The sequence below is a fragment of the Phascolarctos cinereus genome, unplaced genomic scaffold (genome assembly GCF_003287225.1).
Source record: "Phascolarctos cinereus isolate Bilbo 61053 unplaced genomic scaffold, phaCin_HiC Scaffold_2;HRSCAF=192, whole genome shotgun sequence".
Classification (NCBI taxonomy): Eukaryota; Metazoa; Chordata; class Mammalia; order Diprotodontia; family Phascolarctidae; genus Phascolarctos; species Phascolarctos cinereus.
The window spans coordinates 330,605,481-330,619,754 of NW_027555625.1; the positions used below are offsets into that span (position 1 = coordinate 330,605,481).

At 42.3% G+C, this 14,274-nt stretch overlaps 1 protein-coding gene across 1 annotated transcript in view; it reads left to right on the plus strand.

Annotated features, from left to right (window-relative positions):
• COL23A1 (collagen type XXIII alpha 1 chain) overlaps positions 1–14,274 on the plus strand; it is a 469,247-nt gene that overhangs the window by 286,087 nt on the left and 168,886 nt on the right. The gene's annotated exons all lie outside the window — the stretch shown is intronic.

Consider the following 14,274-nt stretch of genomic DNA (forward strand, 5'->3'; position numbering starts at 1 on the left):
AAATTTGGCAGGGCACACTTAATGGAAAGAGCATTGGATATGGAGTCAAGATCTAGGTTCACATCCTGACTCAAGTCTTTTAGTCTCTCCAAATTTTAGTTCCGTCATTTTTGAAAAGAAGGACTGGATTACATCAGCAGTTCTTAGCCTGGGATCTGTGAATTTATTTTGTGTTTTTAAAAAAAGAGTATTTTGATGACTGTATTTCAATATAATCAGTTTCCTTTGAAACCCTATGTATTTTATGTTACTTAGTTAAAAACGTTATTCTAAGGAAGAGCCCATGGTCTTCACCAGACTGCCTAAGGGATCCATGACCAAAGTTAAAAACCCCTGGAGAAGATAATCTCTGGGGTCTAGCTCTATTCCTTTGGTCCTGTGATGTGCCTCACTGTAACTTCAGTCTAATGCTTCTCATTTTGCCCTCTAGGGCCAAGGACAAACCTAATCCATCTTCTCCGTGACAGCATTTCAAATGCTTTTCAGACAGCTCTGACATTTCTCCAGAGCCATCTTTTTCCAAGGTTTACGACCCCGAGTTTCTTCAACCAATTGTCACATGATGTGATTTCAGATCCCCTCCCCATTCTCTTTCACTCCCATCTAGGTAATGCTTTAGCTTACCTATGTCCTTCCTAAAATGTGATTCCCAGAATCTAGAACAATATGAAGGGTCAGAAGATAGCAGGACTATTGTCTCCCTCACTCTGTACAATCTTCCTTTATTATTATTGCAGATGGAGATACCATTAGCTTTTTCTGGTGGCCAGGTCACACTTTTGACACTTTTTCAGTCCAGGTCATTTTCCCATGAATTATTTGTGATCTAATCAGGCCATTCTGTACTTATGCTGAGCTTTGGAAATATGTCCTGGTCATTTACTGAAATGGTTTCTAAGTTGGGGACACATGCTGACCGTCTGGGGAGGTTAGCGATGGGCTTCACATGCTGGACAAGAATAGCACTGCAGTCCCAAGGCGTGGGGGAACCAGCTGTCCCAGACCAGACTAGAGACTTCTATTCTGTGGTGGCCACTCCTTCGTGCATGGAAACCATCAGATAAAAGAACTGGGGACAGGGATCTCGACATACTTAAACTGTTTATAATGACATGTCAGTTAGACAGTGAGCTCCTTGAAAGGAAGGACTGTTACCATTCTTCAGTGGTAAGTGCTAAATAAATTCAACCAACAATAGTAGGGAGTAAAATATAAGCCCCCTGAGGTCAGGGACTGCTCCTTTTGTCTTTGAATCTCCAGAACTTAGTACCTACTACACCATGGAGGCTTAATAAATGCTTACTGGATTGGACTCCTTTAGATTAGAGAATTGATTTTAATCACAGCTCTGCCAGGAAGTCATTATGAGCCCTTGTCAAATCCCTTCACTATTTTTCACCAGGGGCGGTATACTTGCCTTTTTTTGTACGCTTAGCCTTAGGGAGTGCCAGGCAGTAGTAGGTACTTAATAAATGCTTATTGACTGACTGACTGTTAAATGGGGAGAATAATTCCTGCCCTTGCCTCCCTCATAGGGCTAATATGAGGATTAACGAACAAGGTACTGTATTTTGAAAATAGCTTATAAATGGAAGATGCTGCACACATGTGAGGGCCTATTGTTATTATTACTATTATTGGTATAATTACTATTTGTATGTAACTAAGTTTCCTTGAAGTGGGAATGGGGGTGGGGCAGGGTGGAGGAAGAATAGAGGAGTCTCATTTTGGATTGTTATACTTATAAATGACATAGCACCATGCAGTAGATGGACCCATCTGTGAATCTCAGCTCAAGCTTCCCCCCAAACCAGCTCTATCTGAGACTCAAAATAACCACATTTTAAAGCCCTCATCCCAAGTGGGCAGACGTTCCTGTCACAGATGAAGAACATTAGGAATAATTGATTAGCCCTGGAAAATGAAAGGGGTGGATGCCAGATGGGATTGTACGTGGTACTTAATTCCATCCCTGTAGGATCATAAAATAGAGAGCTGGAAGGGCCTTTTGACAGTGAATCCAACTTACTTATTTTACAGTTTAGGTAACCAAGGCTTGGGAAGAGGAAGCAGCCTGGTCAGGTTCAGAGCCAGGATTCACACCTAATTTTGCTGACTACCATTCTAGTGCTCTTTCTGTTAGAGCAGGCTCACTCATCACCATTGTGAATATCTATTTTGAGATCTCTTCCCATTTGTGGGCTCATAATCAAGAGTCCTGGGGATAAGGAACACTTTGCAATGATTTCCTGACAACTCCATAGAGGAAGATTTGTAAATAAAATAGACGTGTACAGAGACAACTCTGGCTCAGAGCCTCAGCACGAGCTGGTCGTGCCAGCACATCTGCCCTTGGTATGGGGACTAGAGTTTTCTCTAGAAAAATCTGAATTATGTCCCTTAGCACAGAAACTGGCCCACAGGTGTTTAATAAATGCTTGTTGACTATTTCCCAAACACTACTTCTTTTAGGAGGGGAAATTCAATTTAACTGATTTAGATAATTTGTTAAATTTGGAAAAGATATTTATTGTTTTTGTTGTTTAAAGATGATTATGTAATCATTAACAATTTTAGAAACCCTGGAGAACAAAGGACATTCCAGTTCCGAGATTTTGATCCTTAAAAAAAAATTCAATTACAGTTTTTCTTTTCTCTGCCTCTCACTTCATACCTCCCCACCCCCAGTAAAAGGGGGGGAAAAAACTAAAACTAGAAACTTCATGCCAGATTTTGATTCTTAAATGATTCTTTTTAATGGAGGGTCACACTGCTCTATTATTGAATAGAGTTGAGTTGAAATTGTTCAGAGACCAAAGTGTAGACTTTGTTAATTTTTTTTTAATAGAGCATTGTACAGGCCCTATTAGAATCCTAGGGGGACAGATCATTAAAGTTAGGAGGTACCTTAGAAAAGATGTCATTGGAAAGCTGAGAACCATAGAGAAAGTAAATTGCCCAAAGTCATACAGGGAGTTAGTGGGTCTAGAACCATAAATATCAGAGCTATAGGAAATCATAGTAGTCATCCTGTCCAACATTTGCATTTACTGATGAGGAAATGGAGGCCCAGAGAGAAGAGGCAACTTGCCCAAGGTCATAAAGGTGGCAAAGCTGCTCACGCCTTGGACTTGAACCCAGCTTTTCTACCTCTGAATTCATCATCCTTCTAGGGAGCCAGCATGGTATGATAGAAACTGGGTTCTAGAGTTCAGGATGACTTGGGAACTGTGAGCTGGGTGACAATGACCCATTGGAAGTTTGGGAAAAAAGCATGGATTTAGGGGGTTTAATGAGTTCCATTTTGGACATGAGATACCAACAGGGTATCCATTTAGAAGTGTCTAATACTCAGTTGGTAATGTAGGAGGGGAGTTCAGGAGAGATTAGGGTTAGGTAGAGAAGTCTCCTGCGTATGTCATCTGCATAATTATATGGATTGGATGAGTGGATAAGATCAGAGTTATCCTGAACTTTTCACTTTCCCTCATCCCTGACATCCAGTTAGTTGCCACGTTTTTTCTCATTTTTTTCCTTCAGCAACATCTCTTGTATTCACGCCCTTGTCTCTATTCAGCACAGCCGCTCTCCTAGTTGAGCCCTCACGTATGTCCTGGCTGAAGTCCTCCACAGAGTCTCCAAAATAATCTTCCTAAAACATAGGTCTGAACATGTCACATACAACCCCCCCCCGCCTGCCCTGCATGAACACCTTTGGTGGTTCCCCCGTTAGTTCTAGGATAAGTCCTTCACAGTATGGCTCCCATCCTCCTTTCCCTATTTATTTCGTATTATTCCCTTTCACACATTCCCATTCCAGCCAGACTACCTCTTCCCTGACTTTGAATTTCATCCTTCATCCATATGCGTTTGCACAGTGTTCCCCAGACTTACAAAGTATTCCCTCCCCATCCTCAGGCCCAGTTCAAGTGTCCCCTCAATGTAGCCTTCTCTGATCTTCCCCCACCCTACCTTTAGTTGTTTGCCTGCTTTCCCTCCTCAAATTACTTTGTATTTACTTATCTGTGTGTCTGTTTTCTACCTTTGATAGAATATAAGCTCCTGGAGGGCAAGGATTGTTTCGTTTTTGTCCTTGCATCAGTGGTGCCCAGCTCAATGTCTTGCATGCAGTAGGAACTTTTTTTTTTTCTCGAGGCAATTGGAGTTAAGTGATTTGCCCAGTGTCACGCAGCTAGTACATGTCAAGTGTTTGGTCTGAGGCTGGATTTGAACTCAGTTCCTCTTGACTTCAGAACCGGTTCTTTATCCGCTGTACCACCTAGCTGCCCCTGAAACTTAATTTTTAAAACAGAATTTGTTAGTAAGTTATAAAGGCTTTAGAGATTCGATTCCATTTGCCTTATCCAGTCATCCCCTTTGATTTCCCAGCCACCCAGCTCTAAGCTGTGTGGTCACAGACTTGCATCAGTCTGTGCTGACCTAGACCGAACCCTGTTCCCCGCCAAAGCACTGATGAAGTTCCTACTTGCGTATTGTTACGGCAGATGCCATACATGTCACAGCAAACAGAAATAGGCTCTGACCTCAGAAAAATGCACTGAAATTTGAACAAAGTCTATGCTTTTGTCTCTGAACAATTTCAACTCAACTCCATTCAATAAGCATTTATCAAACACCTATTATATGTCAGGCAGGTACTTTGCTAGGCACTAAAGATACAATAACAAAAGTGCAAACAGTGCCCCCTCACTGGATCACAGCTCAGTTCATACCTTAAATTCAAACCAAACAAGTCTAATCCCTGTCTCATAGGACAACTTTTGAGATACTTGAAGATCATTATCATGGCCCCTGATAGTTTTATCTTCACCAGGATACTCTGTTTCTTTGCTCGGATCCTCTGTGGCATGAGCGCTCCAATCCACTCACAGTCCTGTTGAGACTCTGCACCTTGTCAGTATCCTCCCTAACCGTGCTGCTCGGGACTAAACACAGTCTTCTCTTTGGGGTCTGAGCGGGACAAAGAGCATCTCAATGGTCATTCTGGACACTCTGCCCCTATCAGGTTGCCTAAAAACAAGTTCACTTATTTTTTTTATTTTTTACAGTCTTGTTATACTGTTAATTCTTACAGAACCTGCTGTCCACTATAGAAACCCCAGGTCTTTTTCACATGGCTAGCCTTGCCTACCCCGTTCTTTGCTTGTATAGCTGGGGTTTGGGGTGCAGGCATGTTTGTTTTTATTTGTATTGATATCTTTATTGTTTTCATGTTATAGTATATCCCTCCCCTCCCCAACCAGAGGAGTATCCCCCTTATAATAGTGAATAAAAAAAAAAAGAAAAAAGTGAAAACTCATATCAATCAAATCCAATATTATATGCTATATTCTATATCCATAGTACTTCCTCCCCTACCTTGAAATGGGTTTGGGGGATTTTTGAGCCCAAGTTATGACTTAATTTCATAACAGGAAGTAGAGTGCATTAGGTAAAGTGCTAGGTTCAAATTTCACCTCAGGTATTTACTAGCTATAGGATGGTGGGCAAGTCTCCTAACCCCTCATAGTTTTAGTTTCTTCATCTGTTAAATGGGAATAATAATACTCGCAGTGTCTGCTGCTTCACATGTTCTGAGAAAAGCCCTGTTCAAACCTTAAAACTTAATATGAATGACATTATTATTATGGGTTTATTGATTTGATCAATCATTATTGCCCATTGAAATCTAGTTCCCTTAATTCACAAATGAGGAAACTGAGGCCCAGAGAAAGGGCTGGTTTATTTGTTATCACACAATTTGATGACAGAGTTAAGCTAGGGACCCACGTGTTGTGGTTCTTACATAATTCAGGTCTCTTTCTGCCCTATTGTCCTGTTTCTCCAGCGGCCCTTCAAACTTTTCGTTTTACCCATTAAAAACCCCTCTGATTCCTCTCAATCCAGGTAGTAGTCCACTAGAGTTGGAGTCAAGAAGACCTGGGTTTGAATCTCTCCTCAGGAACCCAGATATTGTTGTTTAATCATTTCAGTCATATCCAACTCTTCGTGACCCCATTTGGGGTTTTCTTGGCAAAGATCCTGAAGCAGTTTGCCATTTCCTTTTCTAGCTTGTTTTTACAGAGAAGGAACTAAGGCAAACAGGATTAGGTGACTTGCCCAGGGTCACACAGGTAGTAAGTGTCTGAGGCCAGATTTGAACTCAGGGAGATGAAGTCTTCCTGACTTTAGGCCCAGTACTATGTGCACTGTGGCGCCTCCTAGCTACCCGCTAACTGGATGACCGTAGATAAATCATGTTGAACCTAAGTTTGCTCCTTTATAAAATCTGAAATGGTACCCATCTCTCAGGGCTGTTGTAAGGCTCCAATGAGATAAGCAAAGTGTTTCGTAAGCATTGTATAAATGTGCACAATTATGAGTATATTTATGTCTTAACTCTCCTCTCTTCTCTCCCCTGAGAAACTACAGAACGCTGAAAAATTCCAAACTGAGAATATTGCTTTAATACTTTCTGCCAGATGGAAACTTTCACATATGCAAACAGTAATAGCTAAGCTGGATTCGCCTTTGAAGTGTTAACAGTAAAGCGTTCCCAATAACTCATCTGAATATGGGAGCAGGAGGCAATAACACGCTGTCCAGTACCTGCGGTTATCACCATTCCTTCCCAGGGTCTCCAGTGGTTCCTTTTGGAGAAACAAGACCACGTTTCCCCTTTACACTAGCTGAGTCCACTAAGAGTATCCCTCCCTCCCCGTGCACCTGGCCCTTATTAGCCTGGGGATGCCTATGACCTTTCTGGTCTAACAGGAGATTAATGAATGGTGCAGAGGGGAAAGGGCTTGCCATAGTTCCTAAGTCAGTCCTGGCTCTTGGCTCCTTCATTGCAAACCCAAACTAAAAGAAGTGATTCTTAGCATCTACTGTTGGGGCTCCACTGATGTTTCCTCTGGAGCCTGATAATTGGCACAGCCAGAGCACAATCAGAACAAGAGGATGTATGGAAGAATTAAAACTTCTCCAGGATTTGTCTTCCTAGGGCAGTCCGTAATGCCTTGGAGGAGACAGAAAGCATCATAGGCAGCAAGTGGCCCAGTGGATAAAGTGCTTGGCCTCAAGTCAGGAAGAGCTGAATTCAAATCTGCTGCTTGCTAGCTGTGTGACCCTGGGCGAGCCACTTGACCTCTGTCTGCCTCAATTTCCTCATCTGTAAAATAGGGATAATAATAGCATTTACCTCCCAGAGTTATCATGAAGATCAAATGAGATAATAATTGTGAAGTGCTTAGCACATATTTAATACTATAGAAATATTAGCTATTACCAGCTGTATGACCCTGGGCAAATCTCTTAACCACTGTCAGCCTCAGTTTCCCCATCTATAAAATGAGTATAATAGTAGCACCTACCTCCTAGGGTTGTTGTGAAGATTAAATGCGACAATAGTTGTAAAGCACTTAGCACAGTCCCTGGCACATAGTAAGTGTTATATAAATGTTAGCTATCATTATTATTATTATTATCATAGATAGGTAAAAATATTAGAGAGATCTAGACCTGTTGAGACTCTGCACCTTGTCAGTATCCTCCCTAACCGTGCTGCTCGGGACTAAACACAGTCTTCTCTTTGGGGTCTGAGGGCCTAGAAATGCAGTAATACAAAAAGAAGGCCTCCTTTTTCTTCATCAGCAGCCTGACTGGCCCAGAAATTTTCCAGAATCACAGAGGATTAGAGCTCAAAGGGACCTCTGAGACTATCTAGTCCAACCCCTTCATTTTACGGGTGAGGAAACTGAGGCCCAAGGGAGCAAAGTGACTTGCCCAGTGTCACACCACTAATAAATGGGACTTGAATCCAAGTCTTCTGATTGCAAGACCAGCACTCTTTCTACTACACTATGCCCAGATTCGTGGCACGAAAAGAAGGATAAAATCAAGAATTCAAAGTCAACACCTACATAAAGGTCAGACATCCCATATTTTAAAAAGGAAATGTTCTTCTGAAATAAGCCTCCCAGAATACATATAATATTAAGATGCTACCTCAGTGATTTCCTTTAAATTTACAAGAATGGAGTATGCCTCTGAGAGCAGTGGTGGGAAGCCTGCCTCCCCATCCCATCTTCCCCTTACTGTCCCTCAGGGGGGCCCTGGGCCAGGGGAAGAGAAATGCCAGCACCAAGCAGGAACCAGGACACCTGGTTTCCAATCCAGACTCAAACACCAAGTCACCTTGGTATACAACCTGGAGCAGTTCACATCCTCCCTATAAAATGAGCGGGCTAAACTGGATGATCTCAAAGGTCCTTCCAACACAAACACTCTGAGACCATTGAGTCCTGGCCCTGTGACAACAGGATCACCGGGGAGGAGAGGAGAAGAGAGAAGAAGAGGAGAAAGAAGGAAAGGAAAGGAGAGGAGAAAGAGAGAAAGGAGAAGTGAGGAGGAAAAGGGAGAGGAAAGGAGAGGGGAGGGGAAGGAAGGGGGAGGAGAAGAGAAGAAAGGAAAGGAGAGGAGAAAGAGAACAGGGAGGAAAAGGGAGGAGAAAGGAAGGGAGGGGAGGGTCAATCCATCAGCACAAGGTCATATTTTCCCCTCTTTTGGATTAATCTGGGTCATTGATTTCAGAGGCAGTATGGTATCATGGGAAGAGCCCTGGATTTGGAGTCAGAAGACATTGGTTCAGGTCCTCCTTGATTCTTTTTCTTTTGGAGGGACTTTGAACAAGTCACTTAATCTCTCTAGTCTTCACTTTCCTCACTTGTAAAATGGGAGTATTAGCCTGTGAGGTCCATTCTAGCTTCAATCTATGCTCCTAAAGAAGAATATACTCTGTTGCCCCCTCAGTTGGGGGTTTATCAACCCTAACCCCTCTCTCTCTCAATAAAGGAAAAACCAGCCCCAAGACCCTTTCTTCTCTCCCCACTAAAGGCAGCTGCCTCTGGCTCTTTGGAAGACAGCGTTGGAGACTATTAGTGTCCCAGGATGGACGTGGGTGCCCCACATAGTACATATGGTCATGAGAGTCCTAGGACATAGAACCTCAGAGCTAGAAGGGACCTTATAAATCATGTAACCATGATAGAAGGTCATTATTTCCTGGGTAAGAGAACCTGAGACCCAGAGGAGGAAAGTAACCTGTTTCAAGTCACGTAAAACTAGTGGAAGAGCCAGAGCTGGACCCTGAAGTTCCTTTGTTTTAGGACAGGATGCTTCACATCTGCCTCTCTCAAGTAGGAGCTCTCCTGAAGAAGCATTCCAAGTAGCAGCTCAGTACCATGTCTCCATGTTCTCCCTACTTCCTGAAGGAGCTGTATTTCCATAGCGAATGGGGCTGAAGGAGTAAGGAAAGAAACAAGAGGGAGAGAAAAGGAAGGAGAATGAAAAGAGGAGACAGAGAAATAAGGAGGAGAAAGAAAAGAAAGGAAAGAGAATAAAGGGAGAAAAAAGAAAAAGAAGTAAATAGAGGGGAAGAGAAGAAATAAAAAAGAGAGGAAGAGAAAGGAAAAGAGAAAGGTGAGAAGAGTGAGCGAGAAGGGGAAGAGAAGAAAGAAAAGAGAAAGGGGGAAGAGAAAAAAGGAAAGAGAAGGAGAAGAGAAAGAGAAAAGAAAGAAGAGAGGAGGGGGAGGAAAGAAAGAAAAAGAAAGAAAAAGAAAGGAAGGAAGAAAAGCATCACACAATTTAACTGCCCAATGACTGCACTTTGAAGTTCAAATACTACTCTAAATACTTCATCCTATTTAATCCTTTCAAGAACCCTGTGAAATAGGTACTACAGTTATTATCATCTCCATTTTAGAGATGAGGAAACTGAGGCTCAGAGTAGTTAAGTGACTTGCCCACAGGCCTACACCTGAAAAGATGGATACGGTGGAAGTTGAAGCCAGATCTTCCTGACCTGGAGTTTAGTATAGCAGAGACTTGCCCAACTCGCAGAGAGAAAGAGATAGATAATAAAATTTAGAACCTGAGAATTCTGGTGGCATCCGTTCACTTTATGACCAGGAAAACTGAATACCAGTGAGGATGTGATTTGCTCAAGGTCCCAAGGAGTTGAGTTTGGATTCAGCGCTGGGTCTCCTGGTTCCAAATCCGGTTTTCTTCCCTTTGACAAATAATTCACCACTGACCCTCCAGCATCGTTCCCAACATTCTTGGGACGAGAGCAGAGCAGCTGCATCTCTGTTTCCAAATCATTCTTTTGCTTCACTGGAATGTAGAAAGGACAGTGTGCCAACTTGGGGGCTCTGTTCAGTTCTTTTCATGCAGTTGATAACATCTGGGATTAAAGAATGAATCAGGATGCAGATGTTCAAGCTGTTTTTGGAAAGTGAAGGTCTAAGCTTGTGCTCCCAAATGCCTGGCACCTTTGATGTTTGTGAGTCTCACCTCCATCAGCTTTAATGATACCTGAAACACAGAATTCCTGGCCAGGGAGCAGAAGGGTGCACCCTCTGACCTCCTGCAGTTCCCCCCCCCCCCGTTCCCAAGCCTCTCTCCACTACCAGAAAACATGCCAAGTCTCCTGACCTTAACATTAGCCCAAGACAATCATTCTTCCTTCATCCAAAACTGATGAGAGGACAGCCCTTGACAACCTCTTTTGTTTGTTTGTTTTCATTTTATCTATATCTTTTGTTTTTAAATCACTTTTAAATCACTCATTTCTGAATATTCCTCATATCTGGAGTGCTCCCTACCTCTTAGTTTCCCTGGATTTTTTAAGACTCAAGTTCCACTTTCTGCAAGAAGTCTTTCCTTAGTCCAGCCTCACTTACCTCTAGTGTCTCCTCTGAAATCATCTTCTATCCACTGTCTACATCTTGTATGGACTTAGTTATTTCCATATTGTCTCCTCTACTAAGATGTTAGCTCCTCAAGGGCAGGTACTGTTTCTGCCTTTCTTTGTACCTCCAGAGCTTAGCACAGTGCCTGACACAATGGACAGTGGAAGTCTGTCAATCAGCTAGTCAACACGCATTTGTTACTTGCTTGTTATGTTCCCAGCGCTGTGCAAAATGCTGAGGATACAAAGAAACATAAAAACAATCCCTATCCTCATGGAGCATACATTCTAACAACACAATGATAAGCATTGTTGACTAATCAACTCAATATACAATCAGTCCTCAATATTTGGGCACTTAATTTTCACGACTTCAGGCATTGACGTGATTTTATTAATAACCTCATTTTCATTTTGTGTTGGCAACCATGAACATTTATGGCTATGCACAGTAGAGGAAAAATAAATGAGAGGAAGGTGGACACGAGTTTGTGGAGCGAGTTTGTGGAGCGACTGGTATCCTACTATGCACTTAACTTCTCTTGTTCCCCCTAGCATTGTAAAGAGTTCCCATGCATTCATTGCATATTTTCATTGTTTGCCTTTTAAAACTCAAGTTTTGTGTTACAGTTGCAAAGAGTAGTGCAGGTCATTTGGGTTCTAAGGGGATGTCGAGATTGCTCCAGTCTCTGTGTCTTCCAACAGTAGTGACTAAAATACCTACGACCTCTCACTTGGTTTTCAGAGAGTGGACAAGGTAGAAAGGTTTACAGCAGTATACACAATATAATGCCCTCACACTGCTATCTGACACAGTGAAAAGTAAGACTCAGGTTAAAAAATGTTTTAGCTTTAAGAATTTTATTTGCTATACAGTATTTATGGTATTGTAGACTTCACGTGTTATGAAAGGTGAATATTGTTTGAAATCAATGTGGTTGTGGTTGTTTAAATTGAGATGTTAGCACCAACGGTCACAATTCTAGGGAATTGTTAGTGAGGAAAAAATGTTGTGCATGTTGCCAATTTTATTTTGTGTACTGCATTTTAAGAGTTGTTTCATGGTTACTGTGTTAGGAAAAATGCATATTATTAGAATCAATATTTTGTTATAAAGAATTGTATGCAGAAAAGTGTATTTTCAGCAATTTCTAATGAAAGAGTACAGGTTTTGGTGGTCACAGGAACCTAACCCCCTATTTTCCATTGGTTCTGTGTATCAACATTTATGTTTTTTACTTTCATGCCGTTTTCTAAGAATATTACCCTTTTGAAATTTGAGCATTGACAGTTTCTTTCCCCACTCCCCTACCCAGGGAGCCATCTCTTGCGCTATAACAAAAGATTTTTTTTAAAAGAGAAGAAATGAAAAACAGCTCAGCAAAATCAACATACGAATCAGTGGATGTTACACATGATATTCTACTAGCTAACATTTATGTAGTACCTGCCATGTGCCAGGCACAGTGCTAAGCACTTTGCAAATATTATCTCATTTGACCCTCACAACTCTGGAGGTAGGTGCTATCATTGCCCCATTTACAGATGAGCAACTGAGACAAGAAGAGGTTAAGTGACTTGCCCAGGGTCACGCAGCTAGTAAGTGTCTGAATACAGATTTGAACTCAGGTCTTCCTGACTCCAGGCCCAGTGCTCTATCCACTGCGCCACCTAACTACATTATATTCTCTGTCTCCCTCCTCCAGAAGTATTCTTTGATCAAAGAGCTAGCTCTCTCTTGGCGTCATGATGCTAGCTCTTATTTGCAGAGATTGTTACCATTTCCAAGCCCGTTTATCTACATGATCTCTTTTGGCAGTGAAAAACATTCCAGATCTAGAGTCAAAAGACTTGAGTTCAAATCCCAATTCTACCATTACAATCTGCTGCATGACCATGGTCACTTAACCTCTCCAGGCCTTAATTTCCTCATCTTTAAAATGAGGGAGTTAGACTAGACTTTGGAGTCCCTTTGAGGTATAAATCTATGGTTGTATGATCACTTGACTCTCCCAAGAGCTCTGGGAGGCAGAGAGATAGGCAGATAGGTAGGACAAGGCAGAGATAATAGCTGTATTTTCTAAAGAAGTGAAATGAGGCTTAAAGAAGTGAGATAAAGGGGCAGCTAGGTGGCACAGTGGATAGAGCACCAGCCCTGGAGTCAGGACGACCTGAGTTCAAATCCGGCCTCAGACCAACCACTTGACACTTACTAGCTGTGTGACCCTGGGCAAGTCACTTAACCCTAATTGCCTAAAAAAAAAAAAAAGGAAGTGAGATAAACAGCCCAAGGCCATACGGCTATTAGGTAGAAGATCTGGGACTCAAATCAAGGTCTCCTGACTCCCAGTCTAGCAGTTTTCCTTCTGCCTTCAAAGAAGGTCCCATAAAGTACAGTTTCTGTCATCAAAAAAAACATCCATGATTTAATTACTCTGAACCAAAGGCTGAAGCTACTTGCATCAGATGGAACTTAATTCCTCCTATCCATTGTCTGATCAAAATGAGACTGCTGATTTCAGGTATCTAGGATTTTTATTGATGCCCACTAGATTCAGTTTCCCAAGGGGAAAAATAAAGATGTGTGCAGGGGCTGGGAGCAATCCATCGTCCTGTCATTCACATCAGCTCCCAGCCCCAGATTACCAAGGACAGTCTATTGACAATCAATCAGTCAGCCAGCAAGCATTTATTAAACACCTGCTGTATGCCAAGCATGGTGTCAGACCCTGGAGATCCAAGTAAACAGAGTAAAACAATCCCATTGCCAAGGGAGCTTCCATTCCAATGGAGGAGAGAGTTACAGCTTTACTATAAAGTAAATAACTACCGAGTAATTACATACAAGATTGTTTGGGAAAGAACACATGAGTAGCTATGGGAATCGGGAAGGCCTCAGTTCTGTAGGCATCTGGACAACATTGGTCTAAAGGTATGGGTGAGGCCAATGGCAAGAAGCCCTTGTATCCATCAGCTCAGACAGAGGTCAGTGACAGCCACGTATAGACTCTTCAGATGACCAAATCTTTGTTGTGATTGTCTGTCATGAGTCAAAGACCAGCTCCGGCCTTGAAATGCTGAAATGTGGAGCTGCTCTGAAGGAACTGCCTGAGTCAAGTCTGATTCCTTCCTTTGTGACTGGGAACAAAGACTTGGAAAACCAATGGTCGTAAAACATCTTGAGGCTTTGGAGCTAGAGGTCAGCTCAGCATGGTCTGCTAGTTACAGTTGTATGAACAGACAGGATGCTGCTTGAATGTTTGTTTGTTTTTTTTATTTGAAAAATACGAATTTCATCCCTACATGTAGTTGTAAGGGAAGAAGGGGAGGGGAGAGACTGAAGACTTTGCCTGGGGCCAGCAGAGAGGATGTAAGCTACTCATAAACTCTAGCAGCCTCGGTTTCTCCATTAAGCTGTCCCTGGTTGGGGAAGGGTGAACCAAGGCAGGCAGGCACTGACTGTGGCCATTTTCAGCTCTGCAGGAATACCCAGACTCCTCTCTCTGGGGAGCCCTTGCCTTTTG